We start from the raw sequence: 13,528 nt of genomic DNA on the forward strand, positions 1-13,528 counted from the left end.
GCTTAGCAGGAGATGTAAGGGTGTTTTCCTGAGGAGCTGGCAGCTTAGCAGGAGGTGTAAGGGTGTTTTCCTGAGGACCTGGCGGCTTAGCAGGAGATGTAAGGGTGTTTTCTGAGGACCTGGCGGCTTAGCAGGAGATGTAAGGGTGTTTTGTCTGAGGACCTGGCGGCTTAGCAGGAGATGTAAGGGTGTTTTGTTTGAGGACCTGGCGGCTTAGCAAGAGATGTAAGGGTGTTTTCCTGAGGAGCTGGCGGCTTAGCAGGAGGTGTAAGGGTGTTTTCCTGAGGACCTGGCGGCTTAGCAGGAGATGTAAGGGTGTTTTCCTGAGGAGCTGGCGGCTTAGCAGGAGATGTAAGGGTGTTTTCCTGAGGAGCTGGCGGCTTAGCAGGAGATGTAAGGGTGTTTTGTCTGAGGACCTGGCGGCTTAGCAGGAGATGTAAGGGTGTTTTCCTGAGGAGCTGGCGGCTTAGCAGGAGATGTAAGGGTTTTTTCCTGAGGAGCTGGCGGCTTAGCAGGAGATGTAAGGGTGTTTTGTCTGAGGAGCTGGTGGCTTAGCAGGAGATGTAAGGGTGTTTTGTCTGAGGACCTGGCAGCTTAGCAGGAGATGTAAGGGTGTTTTCCTTAGGACCTGGCAGCTTAGCAGGAGATGTAAGGGTGTTTTCCTTAGGAGCTGGCAGCTTAGCAGGAGATGTAAGGGTGTTTTCCTGAGGAGCTGGCAGCTTAGCAGGAGGTGTAAGGGTGTTTTCCTGAGGACCTGGCGGCTTAGCAGGAGATGTAAGGGTGTTTTCCTGAGGAGCTGGCAGCTTAGCAGGAGGTGTAAGGGTGTTTTCCTGAGGAGCTGGCGGCTTAGCAGGAGATGTAAGGGTGTTTTCCTGAGGAGCTGGCGGCTTAGCAGGAGATGTAAGGGTGTTTTCCTGAGGAGCTGGCGGCTTAGCAGGAGATGTAAGGGTGTTTTGTCTGAGGACCTGGCGGCTTAGCAGGAGATGTAAGGGTGTTTTCCTTAGGAGCTGGCAGCTTAGCAGGAGATGTAAGGGTGTTTTCCTGAGGAGCTGGCAGCTTAGCAGGAGGTGTAAGGGTGTTTTCCTGAGGACCTGGCGGCTTAGCAGGAGATGTAAGGGTGTTTTCTGAGGACCTGGCGGCTTAGCAGGAGATGTAAGGGTGTTTTGTCTGAGGACCTGGCGGCTTAGCAGGAGATGTAAGGGTGTTTTGTTTGAGGACCTGGCGGCTTAGCAAGAGATGTAAGGGTGTTTTCCTGAGGAGCTGGCGGCTTAGCAGGAGGTGTAAGGGTGTTTTCCTGAGGACCTGGCGGCTTAGCAGGAGATGTAAGGGTGTTTTCCTGAGGACCTGGCGGCTTAGCAGGAGGTGTAAGGGTGTTTTCTGAGGACCTGGCGGCTTAGCAGGAGATGTAAGGGTGTTTTCCTGAGGACCTGGCGGCTTAGCAGGAGATGTAAGGGTGTTTTTTCTGAGGACCTGGCGGCTTAGCAGGAGATGTAAGGGTGTTTTGTCTGAGGACCTGGCGGTTTAGCAGGATATGTAAGGGTGTTTTGCTTAGGACCTGGCTGCTTAGCAGGAGATGTAAGGGTGTTTTCCTTAGGACCTGGCAGCTTAGCAGGAGATGTAAGGGTGTTTTCCTGAGGAGCTGGCAGCTTAGCAGGAGGTGTAAGGGTGTTTTCCTGAGGACCTGGCGGCTTCGCAGGAGGTGTAAGGGTGTTTTGTCTGAGGACCTGGCAGCTTAGCAGGAGATGTAAGGGTGTTTTCCTGAGGAGCTGGCAGTTTAGCAGGAGGTGTAAGGGTGTTTTCCTGAGGACCTGGCGGCTTAGCAGGAGATGTAAGGGTGTTTTCCTGAGGACCTGGCGGCTTAGCAGGAGATGTAAGGGTGTTTTTTCTGAGGACCTGGCGGCTTAGCAGGAGATGTAAGGGTGTTTTGTCTGAGGACCTGGCGGCTTAGCAGGAGATGTAAGGGTGTTTTCCTTAGGACCTGGCTGCTTAGCAGGAGATGTAAGGGTGTTTTTTCTGAGGACCTGGCGGCTTAGCAGGAGATGTAAGGGTGTTTTGTCTGAGGACCTGGCAGCTTAGCAGGAGATGTAAGGGTGTTTTCCTTAGGACCTGGCAGCTTAGCAGGAGATGTAAGGGTGTTTTCCTTAGGAGCTGGCAGCTTAGCAGGAGATGTAAGGGTGTTTTCCTGAGGAGCTGGCAGCTTAGCAGGAGGTGTAAGGGTGTTTTCCTGAGGACCTGGCGGCTTAGCAGGAGATGTAAGGGTGTTTTCTGAGGACCTGGCGGCTTAGCAGGAGATGTAAGGGTGTTTTGTCTGAGGACCTGGCGGCTTAGCAGGAGATGTAAGGGTGTTTTGTTTGAGGACCTGGCGGCTTAGCAAGAGATGTAAGGGTGTTTTCCTGAGGAGCTGGCGGCTTAGCAGGAGGTGTAAGGGTGTTTTCCTGAGGACCTGGCGGCTTAGCAGGAGATGTAAGGGTGTTTTCCTGAGGAGCTGGCGGCTTAGCAGGAGATGTAAGGGTGTTTTCCTGAGGAGCTGGCGGCTTAGCAGGAGATGTAAGGGTGTTTTGTCTGAGGACCTGGCGGCTTAGCAGGAGATGTAAGGGTGTTTTCCTGAGGAGCTGGCGGCTTAGCAGGAGATGTAAGGGTTTTTTCCTGAGGAGCTGGCGGCTTAGCAGGAGATGTAAGGGTGTTTTGTCTGAGGAGCTGGTGGCTTAGCAGGAGATGTAAGGGTGTTTTGTCTGAGGACCTGGCAGCTTAGCAGGAGATGTAAGGGTGTTTTCCTTAGGACCTGGCAGCTTAGCAGGAGATGTAAGGGTGTTTTCCTTAGGAGCTGGCAGCTTAGCAGGAGATGTAAGGGTGTTTTCCTGAGGAGCTGGCAGCTTAGCAGGAGGTGTAAGGGTGTTTTCCTGAGGACCTGGCGGCTTAGCAGGAGATGTAAGGGTGTTTTCCTGAGGAGCTGGCAGCTTAGCAGGAGGTGTAAGGGTGTTTTCCTGAGGAGCTGGCGGCTTAGCAGGAGATGTAAGGGTGTTTTCCTGAGGAGCTGGCGGCTTAGCAGGAGATGTAAGGGTGTTTTCCTGAGGAGCTGGCGGCTTAGCAGGAGATGTAAGGGTGTTTTGTCTGAGGACCTGGCGGCTTAGCAGGAGATGTAAGGGTGTTTTCCTTAGGAGCTGGCAGCTTAGCAGGAGATGTAAGGGTGTTTTCCTGAGGAGCTGGCAGCTTAGCAGGAGGTGTAAGGGTGTTTTCCTGAGGACCTGGCGGCTTAGCAGGAGATGTAAGGGTGTTTTCTGAGGACCTGGCGGCTTAGCAGGAGATGTAAGGGTGTTTTGTCTGAGGACCTGGCGGCTTAGCAGGAGATGTAAGGGTGTTTTGTTTGAGGACCTGGCGGCTTAGCAAGAGATGTAAGGGTGTTTTCCTGAGGAGCTGGCGGCTTAGCAGGAGGTGTAAGGGTGTTTTCCTGAGGACCTGGCGGCTTAGCAGGAGATGTAAGGGTGTTTTCCTGAGGAGCTGGCGGCTTAGCAGGAGATGTAAGGGTGTTTTCCTGAGGAGCTGGCGGCTTAGCAGGAGATGTAAGGGTGTTTTGTCTGAGGACCTGGCGGCTTAGCAGGAGATGTAAGGGTGTTTTCCTGAGGAGCTGGCGGCTTAGCAGGAGATGTAAGGGTTTTTTCCTGAGGAGCTGGCGGCTTAGCAGGAGATGTAAGGGTGTTTTGTCTGAGGACCTGGTGGCTTAGCAGGAGATGTAAGGGTGTTTTGTCTGAGGACCTGGCAGCTTAGCAGGAGATGTAAGGGTGTTTTCCTTAGGACCTGGCAGCTTAGCAGGAGATGTAAGGGTGTTTTCCTTAGGAGCTGGCAGCTTAGCAGGAGATGTAAGGGTGTTTTCCTGAGGAGCTGGCAGCTTAGCAGGAGGTGTGAGGGTGTTTTCCTGAGGACCTGGCGGCTTAGCAGGAGATGTAAGGGTGTTTTCTGAGGACCTGGCGGCTTAGCAGGAGATGTAAGGGTGTTTTCCTGAGGACCTGGCGGCTTAGCAGGAGATGTAAGGGTGTTTTCCTGAGGACCTGGCGGCTTAGCAGGAGATGTAAGGGTGTTTTCCTGAGGACCTGGCGGCTTAGCAGGAGATGTAAGGGTGTTTTTTCTGAGGACCTGGCGGCTTAGCAGGAGATGTAAGGGTGTTTTGTCTGAGGACCTGGCGGCTTAGCAGGAGATGTAAGGGTGTTTTCCTGAGGAGCTGGCTGCTTAGCAGGAGGTGTAAGGGTGTTTTCCTGAGGAGCTGGCTGCTTAGCAGGAGATGTAAGGGTGTTTTCCTGAGGAGCTGGCAGCTTAGCAGGAGGTGTAAGGGTGTTTTCCTGAGGACCTGGCGGCTTAGCAGGAGGTGTAAGGGTGTTTTCCTGAGGAGCTGGCGGCTTAGCAGGAGATGTAAGGGTGTTTTCCTGAGGAGCTGGCAGTTTAGCAGGAGGTGTAAGGGTGTTTTCCTGAGGACCTGGCGGCTTAGCAGGAGGTGTAAGGGTGTTTTCTGAGGACCTGGCGGCTTAGCAGGAGATGTAAGGGTGTTTTCCTGAGGACCTGGCGGCTTAGCAGGAGATGTAAGGGTGTTTTTTCTGAGGACCTGGCGGCTTAGCAGGAGGTGTAAGGGTGTTTTCTGAGGACCTGGCGGCTTAGCAGGAGGTGTAAGGATGTTTTCCTGAGGACCTGGCGGCTTAGCAGGAGATGTAAGGGTGTTTTTTCTGAGGACCTGGCGGCTTAGCAGGAGATGTAAGGGTTTTTTCCTGAGGACCTGGCGGCTTAGCAGGAGATGTAAGGGTGTTTTTTCTGAGGACCTGGCGGCTTAGCAGGAGATGTAAGGGTGTTTTCCTTAGGACCTGGCTGCTTAGCAGGAGATGTAAGGGTGTTTTCCTTAGGAGCTGGCGGCTTTGCAGGAGATGTAAGGGTGTTTTCTTGAGGAGCTGGCAGTTTAGCAGGAGGTGTAAGGGTGTTTTCCTGAGGACCTGGCGGCTTAGCAGGAGGTGTAAGGGTGTTTTCTGAGGACCTGGCGGCTTAGCAGGAGATGTAAGGGTGTTTTCCTGAGGACCTGGCGGCTTAGCAGGAGATGTAAGGGTGTTTTTTCTGAGGACCTGGCGGCTTAGCAGGAGATGTAAGGGTGTTTTGTCTGAGGACCTGGCGGCTTAGCAGGAGATGTAAGGGTGTTTTCCTGAGGACCTGGCGGCTTAGCAGGAGATGTAAGGGTGTTTTTTCTGAGGACCTGGCGGCTTAGCAGGAGATGTAAGGGTGTTTTGTCTGAGGACCTGGCGGCTTAGCAGGATATGTAAGGGTGTTTTCCTTAGGACCTGGCTGCTTAGCAGGAGATGTAAGGGTGTTTTCCTTAGGACCTGGCAGCTTAGCAGTAGATGTAAGGGTGTTTTCCTGAGGACCTGGCGGCTTAGCAGGAGGTGTAAGGGTGTTTTCCTGAGGAGCTGGCGGCTTAGCAGGAGATGTAAGGGTGTTTTCCTGAGGAGCTGGCAGTTTAGCAGGAGGTGTAAGGGTGTTTTCCTGAGGACCTGGCGGCTTAGCAGGAGGTGTAAGGGTGTTTTCTGAGGACCTGGCGGCTTAGCAGGAGATGTAAGGGTGTTTTCCTGAGGACCTGGCGGCTTAGCAGGAGATGTAAGGGTGTTTTTTCTGAGGACCTGGCGGCTTAGCAGGAGGTGTAAGGGTGTTTTCTGAGGACCTGGCGGCTTAGCAGGAGGTGTAAGGATGTTTTGTCTGAGGACCTGGCGGCTTAGCAGGAGGTGTAAGGATGTTTTGTCTGAGGACCTGGCGGCTTAGCAGGAGGTGTAAGAGTGTTTCCTGAGGAGCTGGCAGCTTAGCAGGAGATGTAAGGGTGTTTTCCTGAGGAGGTGGCGGCTTAGCAGGAGGTGTAAGGGTGTTTTTGTGCCTTTGGCGTTTGTCTCCATGTTCTCTGGACCGCAGTAGTCGTGCATTTGGATAGCCTTTAGCATCGCGTTAGCTTTAGCCATTTTTAGTTTAGAGTGTGCTTTAGAAAGTGACCAAAATGACCTACTCAGTTCTAAGAGCGACTCTGATAGATTCCAACGCAAACAGAGAAAGTTTCCTGTGAGTTTTTTGTTTGTTTGTTTGGTTTTTTATTCCGCTTCTGCTCCCTCCGCCATCTTGCTGCTTCTCTTTCGTTGCAGTTGTTGCAGGCCATGTAGCTAGCTAAGCACTTATTGAAATATTTGTGTAAATGAATTAGTTTAATTGAGTTTAAAATGGATACTGTTTGAGGTTCGACGGATTACCCTTCAAAGTTGATTCCAACTGAAACGACATGCAAGCTCTGTTCAGGCAATCCCAAATTGGAGGAAATCTCGCACATGACAGACAAAGCCAGAATAGTTGGCATGAATGGTGTAACCCAGAGTAAGTTAAATGCATCCTTTAGTTTAGTTTATTAAGTTTATAAAAGGACAGTGTGCATGTACATTAATCGTTTGATTAACCATATATAGCCGATTTAATGTCCTAATTTATATCCTTATGTCCATTACAGACATCTCTACTTCCAATAGAAGGTGTACTGAATGCCCCATGATCTACCGTTATCAGGAATGGAAAGATGGCAGCTTCATTTCAATGACCATGTCATTCTGACACTGCAGCTTTGCCTTCACCTAAAGCACAATCTTCAGGTGTGTTAATGACAGACAACACAAGGTGTTATGACCTTCATTTATTCCATATTGACCCAGAAAGATTTCATCAATTGAAAATTGTTCAACTAACTATTGTCGCAAGATTTTCCAAATTCTCTGTAGCCCCTTTTCTGCTAGTACTGTGGTTTCTGAGGCACTAATCAAAGTTAAATTGGCAGCCTATTCCACATCTGCAATTTATTTGCCCATTTTTAAAATAAATACATTACCAGGCACAGTGATTGCAGGGAATGATGTTACTAGTTACAGTAGTACTGTGTTTTCAGCATATTCATACCTTCCATTTCAAACCTTTTCCTGTCTTATTTTTTACCATAGAATCATGTGTCAGTGTCTAGAGTCATCAGCTCTCTGGAGGCTTTGTGTGAAGAACGGTTTCCAGCCACCAACTTAATTTTTCAAGCATACTGCCACTTTGAGGCACTTTTTAACAGAGAATACACATACTCATGTGTAAACTGTGGGTTCTACCCCCCTGTGGTGGTTATGGACCTCCACAGAAAAGCAGTGTTCAGCTTTGAGGGTAAGTTTTTCCTAAAAGTGCTATTTAGGTAAATCGCTTTTTAACTAGCGTTTTGTAGGTGCCACATAAACTACAATGTACTTACTACTCATCCTCAAAGGATATTTTGTGTCTTATGTTGTGTTTGGTGATTGCAGTTAGTGAGCTGAAACAACTGAGTGATGACTTCCAAGGTGAACACAACATGGAGGCATTTTGGGAATCCGTCCATCTACACATGATAAGCAGAGGATTTTTTGATGGTGAGTGTTGTGAGGCCAGGTCAGGTCGCTCTCCATGGTGCCGAAGGTGGGTCAGCAGTCCAGTGGAGCGCCGATGGGAGATCGGGGTGGGCGCCACAGTGTATATAGTTTGTCAAAAGAGTAAAATACACCAGGTCCCATCGGATGTGACTGCGTCTCCCCGGAATGAACTGTATTAGATATTTCAATATTTTTGAAATTATGTTTTTGATGCAGACTCTTCACAGAATCCATTTGTTGTCCAACCGGCATATGCCAATTGGGCACCATGGATTGGGAGGGAGACGAGGAAAAGCAGCAAAGTACTCAACACGGAGTATCAAAAGGTCCCATTGTAGACATTGAACTAGAATAGGGTCTAATTGGCTTTTCAGATTTCATGTTTTCATCTTTTCAAGGCATGGCAAGGTTTTTGCCCACTGGATAGAGCAGTCCAAAGCTCTACTGAGAGGTGACCTGCCTCCTGTCTTCAGGCTCCCAAGACTCCGGAAACTGACGTTTTCGGAACTCGTCCAGGTCAGATTGAAATTCAATTTAACTACCGGTATAATCAGAACCATTAATAACTAATCCATTCAGGTGCTTCAAACACTTTATTAACTAATGTTGAAAAGTGCATTGTTAAATAAATATATTTTTCAGTCATCATCTGTCTTGTTGCTCTCTTACATTACAGGAACATAACGAGGGCTTAGAACCAGAGGGGGGTAAGTGACATTTGACAAACTATAGGACAGCCACAACAAAAAATGACCATACATTGTCATTGCGTGTTGTGTTTTTACGATATTTGATGAATTACTCTGGGTTGGTTTAGAATTCACAAGTTGTCCTTTGCAACACATCCCTAGAGGTTCCTTTACATTACTTGATGACCACTACACCCACTACAGCAAAGATGGCAAAACGTGCAAGAGAAGCCTGCAGGTCTGCCCACCAATAATAATAATGCTTATACATAAAAACATTTCTAATAGCAAAAAAGATGATCAAAGCCTGATCTTCTGCAGTGCATTTATTTGACATGGTCTTTGTTTCTATAGGAAATAATCACAGGTGAAGGCAGCTCCAAGTGGCTGGTGAATTTCAGGTCTGCGAAACCAGACAGGGTCTTCACCTACCTGGAAGAAGACGACCAAATTGATGAACTTTTTAAGCACATCAACTTGGTCCTCAAAGGAGCCACAAAATGTGCACCTTATGTCCCAACGACAGAGTTCCAGAGAGTCAGCTTCGTGTTGGATGTGCTGATGCCTGAGGTGAGGTTTAACTCAACCATCTAGTCTTAGTTACATTGATTTCAATAATTGTCTGTTTATCCAGTCATCAAAGCGTGTATTATAACTGTTAAAGGGCATTCCGCGATTTAGTGGATGGGTTACGCTCGCCCCACCACTAATTTGTAGTGTGTTGTAAATATGGGACCTCTTTTAACTGGAGGTTATCTATCTCTACCAGGCCATTGTCCACGCTCTTGTGGCAGTGGACAACCTCTCTGTAGCTGCGGCAAAGAGAAGATTTAACGCGGGACCATTGTATGATGAAAGGTACAAATGGCTGAAATCAGTCTACCACTTTGTTCCTAACATCCCCTAGCTGTGTTAATATTCATGATACACCATGAGTTCTCATGTCCGATCGATGTATTTCTTATCTCTCCTTTTCTCTGTCTCTTTTCTTTTCCCAAGGTATTCTTTAGTGAAGTGCAAGAATTTAATGACATTATCAAGATGCAGAAGAGGCAGTAGATTGAGGCCGAGCATTAATGTTTTTATTTCTATTTTATTTTATTTTTACTTTATTTTATTTATTTTGTTTTTGTTTTGATGTTTTTGTTTATTATTATTATTATTATTATTATTATGTAAAACCTCAACCACATTCTGTAAAATGCTGAACCCGATGATAACACTGAAAAATAATAAAATAAATTACTTTAAAAAAAAAAAAGAAAAGAAATGTGCGTCTGCCTTTGGGGCCCTCCACCCTAGGGACCCCCACCAAGCCCCTGGTCACAGGTGTTTACCATGTGAAGATGTCAAATGTTGCGCTCAATGTCACATTAATAAAGATTATTGTTATATTTAACCATATTATCAAGATAAAGAAGAGGCAGTGGATCGAGGCTGAGCATAAAGGCAGGGGTGACTTACATGTGTAAATTTATTATTTAGTGTTGTAGAGGAGCTCAAGCGGGAGTCGTGACAACTTTCTCTTTCGGCTACACAACGTGCACCATTTATTCCTTCACCATTACAACAACAACACAAAAACCCGCGCAGCGGAAGTGTGTCACTGTAAACCCGAACCGAGAAAACAGCAGCTGTAAACCAACGTTCCTACTAGCTCAATAAGGGGAATGATGTACCCCTATAACCACTACACACGTCCCCCCAGAATTCGCCTTAATAGGAAAAGTCAGTGTGGCGAGGGGGGCGGAGCTCTCTGCCCCAACGGCTCCGCTGAACAGGAGCTGGGGGCTGGCTAACCGCAGGCAAAGCAGCAGAGTCCTCACAGCTGCACCGGGGAAAGGGAGGGCCTGCCCCGCCGTGGGGGCAGGGCCAGACGAACAGGGTGGTCTAAGTCCAGGTGAGCAGACTTGAGGCGGTCCACAGAAACCCGCTCCAGCCTGCTGCCAACCTCCACCACAAAGTGCTTATCTCCAGTGTCCCGTACCCGAAATGGGCCGTCGTAGGGTGGCTGCAGGGGACCGCGGTGCGCGTCGTGACGGAGGAAAACATACTCCGCCGACCGCAGCTCCGTGGGGACATAGGACTGAGAGCCGCCATGCTGAGAAGTGGGGACCGGTGCAAAAGCCCTGGCTTCCTCCTGCAGCGCAGTCCGTTGGCAGCTGGCGGACCAGGGAGCTGTGGCGGTGGGAAGGAAATCCCTCGGGACCCGAAGTGGCTGTCCGTAGACCAGTCCGGCGGATGAGGACTGGAGGTCCTCTTTGGGGGCCGTCCTGAGCCCAAGCATAACCCAAGGCAGTTTGTCGACCCAGCGGTCGTCCTTGAGGGTAGCCCGCAATGCGGCCTTCATTGAGCGATGGAACCTCTCGACCAATCCATTCGCTTGAGGGTGATACGCTGTGGTGCGATGGAGCCTCACCCCTAAACCCGCGGCGATCTCCTCCCAGAGCGCTGACGTGAATTGCGGCCCTCTGTCCGAGGAGAGGTCAGATGGGGTGCCAAAGCGGGCGACCCAGGTTCCGATGAACGCTCGGGCAACCTCAGGCGCTGTCGTGGACGAAAGCGGGACGGCCTCTGGCCATCGCGTGGTCCTGTCGACCATGGTGAGCAGGTATGTGAAACCACGGGAGGGGGGTAGGGGGCCTACCAGGTCCACATTCACGTGGTCGAACCTCCTCTCAGGTACCGTGAAAGGTATCAGGGGCGCTTTGACGTGCCGGAGCACATTGGAGCGTTGGCACTCCACACAGGTGTCAGCCCAATCCCTCACATCCTGTTTGAGTCCATGCCAGACAAACTTTGCCGCCACCAACCTTTGTGAAGGCTTTCTGCCAGGGTGAGACAGCCCATGGACTGCGTCGAAGACCCGCCGCCTCCAAGCAGTCGGAACGACGGGGCGGGGCTGACCCGTAGAGACGTCGCACAGGAGCGTGGCGCCGGCGTCGTCGAAAGCCACATCCTCCAACTGCAGCCCTGTCACGGCGGTCCTGCATGCCTGCACTCCTGAGTCGGCGGCCTGGTCAGCCGCCATCTGGCTGTAGTCGAGTCCCAAATGGGCGGCACCAGCGATGGCCCGGGAGAGACAGTCGGCCACCGGGTTGGACTTCCCAGCGACATGCCTCACGTCGGTGGTAAACTCTGAGATGTAGGCCAACTGTCGCTGCTGGCGGGCTGACCACGGCTCTGCCACCTTGGCCATCGCGAACACCAACGGTTTGTGATCGACGAAAGCCCTGAACTGACGGCCCTCCAGTAGGAAACGAAAGTGCCTAACAGCGAGGAAAAGGCCAAGCAGCTCACGATCAAAGGTGCTGTATTTGCGCTCTCTCAGGTTCAACTGCCGGCTGAAGAAGGCAAGCGGCTGCCACGCGCCGCTCACCCACTGCTCGTAAACCGCGCCGACAGCATAGTCCGAAGCATCCGTCGCGATGGCGATGGGCGCTCCAGACACAGGGTGTGCCAGCATCGCCGCGTCAGCCAGGGCGGCCTTCACATCCTTAAAAGCCTTGTCCCTCTCTGCAGACCAGTCCACGGCGTGTTTGGGGGCTGTGCCCTTCAGAGCCTCATATAGGGGACGGAGGAGATCGGCAGCCCGGGGGATGAACCGGTGGTAGAAGAACACCATGCCAATGAACTCCCGGAGGGACTGGGCCGTGTGTGGGCGTGGAAAGTCTGTGACGGCCTCCACCTTAGATGGAAGGGGGGGCGCCCCGTCCTTGGTGACCCGGTGGCTCAGGAAGTCGATGGTGCTCAGACCAAACTGGCATTTGGCCGGGTTAACTATCAACCCGTGCAGGCTGAGCCTCTCGAAAAGGGCTCTGAGGTGGGACAAGTGCTCGGACACGGAGGTGCTTGCGACCAGGATGTCATCCAGGTACACAAAGAGGAAAGGCAGGTCCCGCAACACTGAGTCCATGAGGCGTTGGAAGGACTGCGCGGCGTTCTTGAGCCCAAACGGCATGCGCAGGAACTCGAACAGTCCGAACGGAGTTGTCACAGCCGTTTTGGGGACATCAGCGGGATGGACGGGCACCTGGTGGTATCCACGGACGAGATCCACCTTGGAAAAGATCACTTTCCCAGCCAGGTGGGCGGAGAAATCTTGGATGTGAGGGACCGGGTAGCGGTCCGGTGTTGTTGCGTCATTGAACCGACGGTAGTCACCACATGGACGCCACCCACCGCCAGGTTTAGGCACTATGTGGAGGGGTGAAGCCCACGGGCTGCTGGAGCGGCGGATGATGCCGAGGCGCTCCATGTTCTCAAACTCCGCCTTGGCGACAGAGAGCTTGGTCGGGTCGAGGCGCCGAGCTCGGGCGTGCACCGGCGGGCCAGTGGTGACGATGTGGTGCTCAACCCCATGTTTGGTCGTAGATGACGAGAATGTGGGCTGAGTGAGGTCAGGGAACTCGGAGAGAAGATGGAGAAACACGTCCTCGTTGGAGAGCATGCTGGACAGCCTGACGGAGCCTGTATCGCTGAGTGCACACGCGTGTGAAGCGAAGATGACGGCGTCAATCAGGCGTCGATTCCTGACGTCCACCAGCAGCCCATGAGCACAAAGGAAACCTGCACCGAGGAGGGGAAATGCCACGTCGGCGGTGACAAAATCCCAGCTGGACCGCTGTCCGTTAAAACACATGTCAATGTGCCTCGTGCCGTACGTACGGCTAGAGCTGCCGTTAGCAGCTTCCATGGGAGGGCCGTGAGCGCCCGACAGGGCGTCCACACTCGATGCAGGTACGACAATCCTCTGCGCCCCAGTGTCGCATAGGAAACGCCGCCCCGAGATGGAGTCTTGCAGGAAAAGTAGCCTGTTGTCCTCCACGCCGACGCCCATGGCCACTAGTGAGCGCCGGCCTTGGCGTTTCCCGACGAGCTGACATTGCACGGGGAGTTGCACCTTTTCGCCTTGGCCCCGAACTTTGCATGGTAAAAGCACAGGCCGGGCTCCTGTCGCCGACCGGGGGTTGCCGCGGCGACCACCATGGAGTCACCAGGTGGTGGCGTGTGGGGGTGGGCAGGGGTGAGCGCGGACGCGCAGTGCTGCTGTTGGCTGGCCAGGAAGAACTTGCCAGCTTCTTCAGCTAGCTTGCGGCAATCGGTAATGCTGGTGTTAGCCAAAGCGGTCCGCACCTGAGCAGGCAGTTGTCGCAGAAACAGTTGGACAAAGAGGAAATCAGGTGCGTGCGCCGGTCCCAGCAGATTCAGCATTTTGTCCATGAGCTCGGATGGCTTGCTGTCACCCAAGCCTTGGAGAGAAAAGAGACGGTGGGCCCTCCCGTCGGAAAGTTAAAAAATCTTCAAGAGGTGGTCTTTGAGCCCCTTGTATTTGTCTGCCGCCGGAGGATTTGTAAGGAGACTCACCACTCTAGTTGCAGTCGAACACCCGAGCGCCGA

General features: G+C 51.6%; 1 long non-coding RNA gene across 1 annotated transcript; it reads left to right on the forward strand.

Moving 5' to 3' along the window:
• Positions 1 to 8,637: 8,637 nt before the first annotated feature.
• On the forward strand, positions 8,638 to 9,199 carry LOC130130343 (uncharacterized). The gene is made up of 3 exons (XR_008812157.1): positions 8,638 to 8,698; positions 8,898 to 8,986; positions 9,128 to 9,199. It is a non-coding gene; the product is annotated as an uncharacterized LOC130130343 (long non-coding RNA).
• The last annotated feature ends 4,329 nt before the right edge of the window (positions 9,200 to 13,528 follow it).

Source organism: Lampris incognitus, chromosome 20 (genome assembly GCF_029633865.1).
Source record: "Lampris incognitus isolate fLamInc1 chromosome 20, fLamInc1.hap2, whole genome shotgun sequence".
Taxonomy (NCBI): Eukaryota; Metazoa; Chordata; class Actinopteri; order Lampriformes; family Lampridae; genus Lampris; species Lampris incognitus.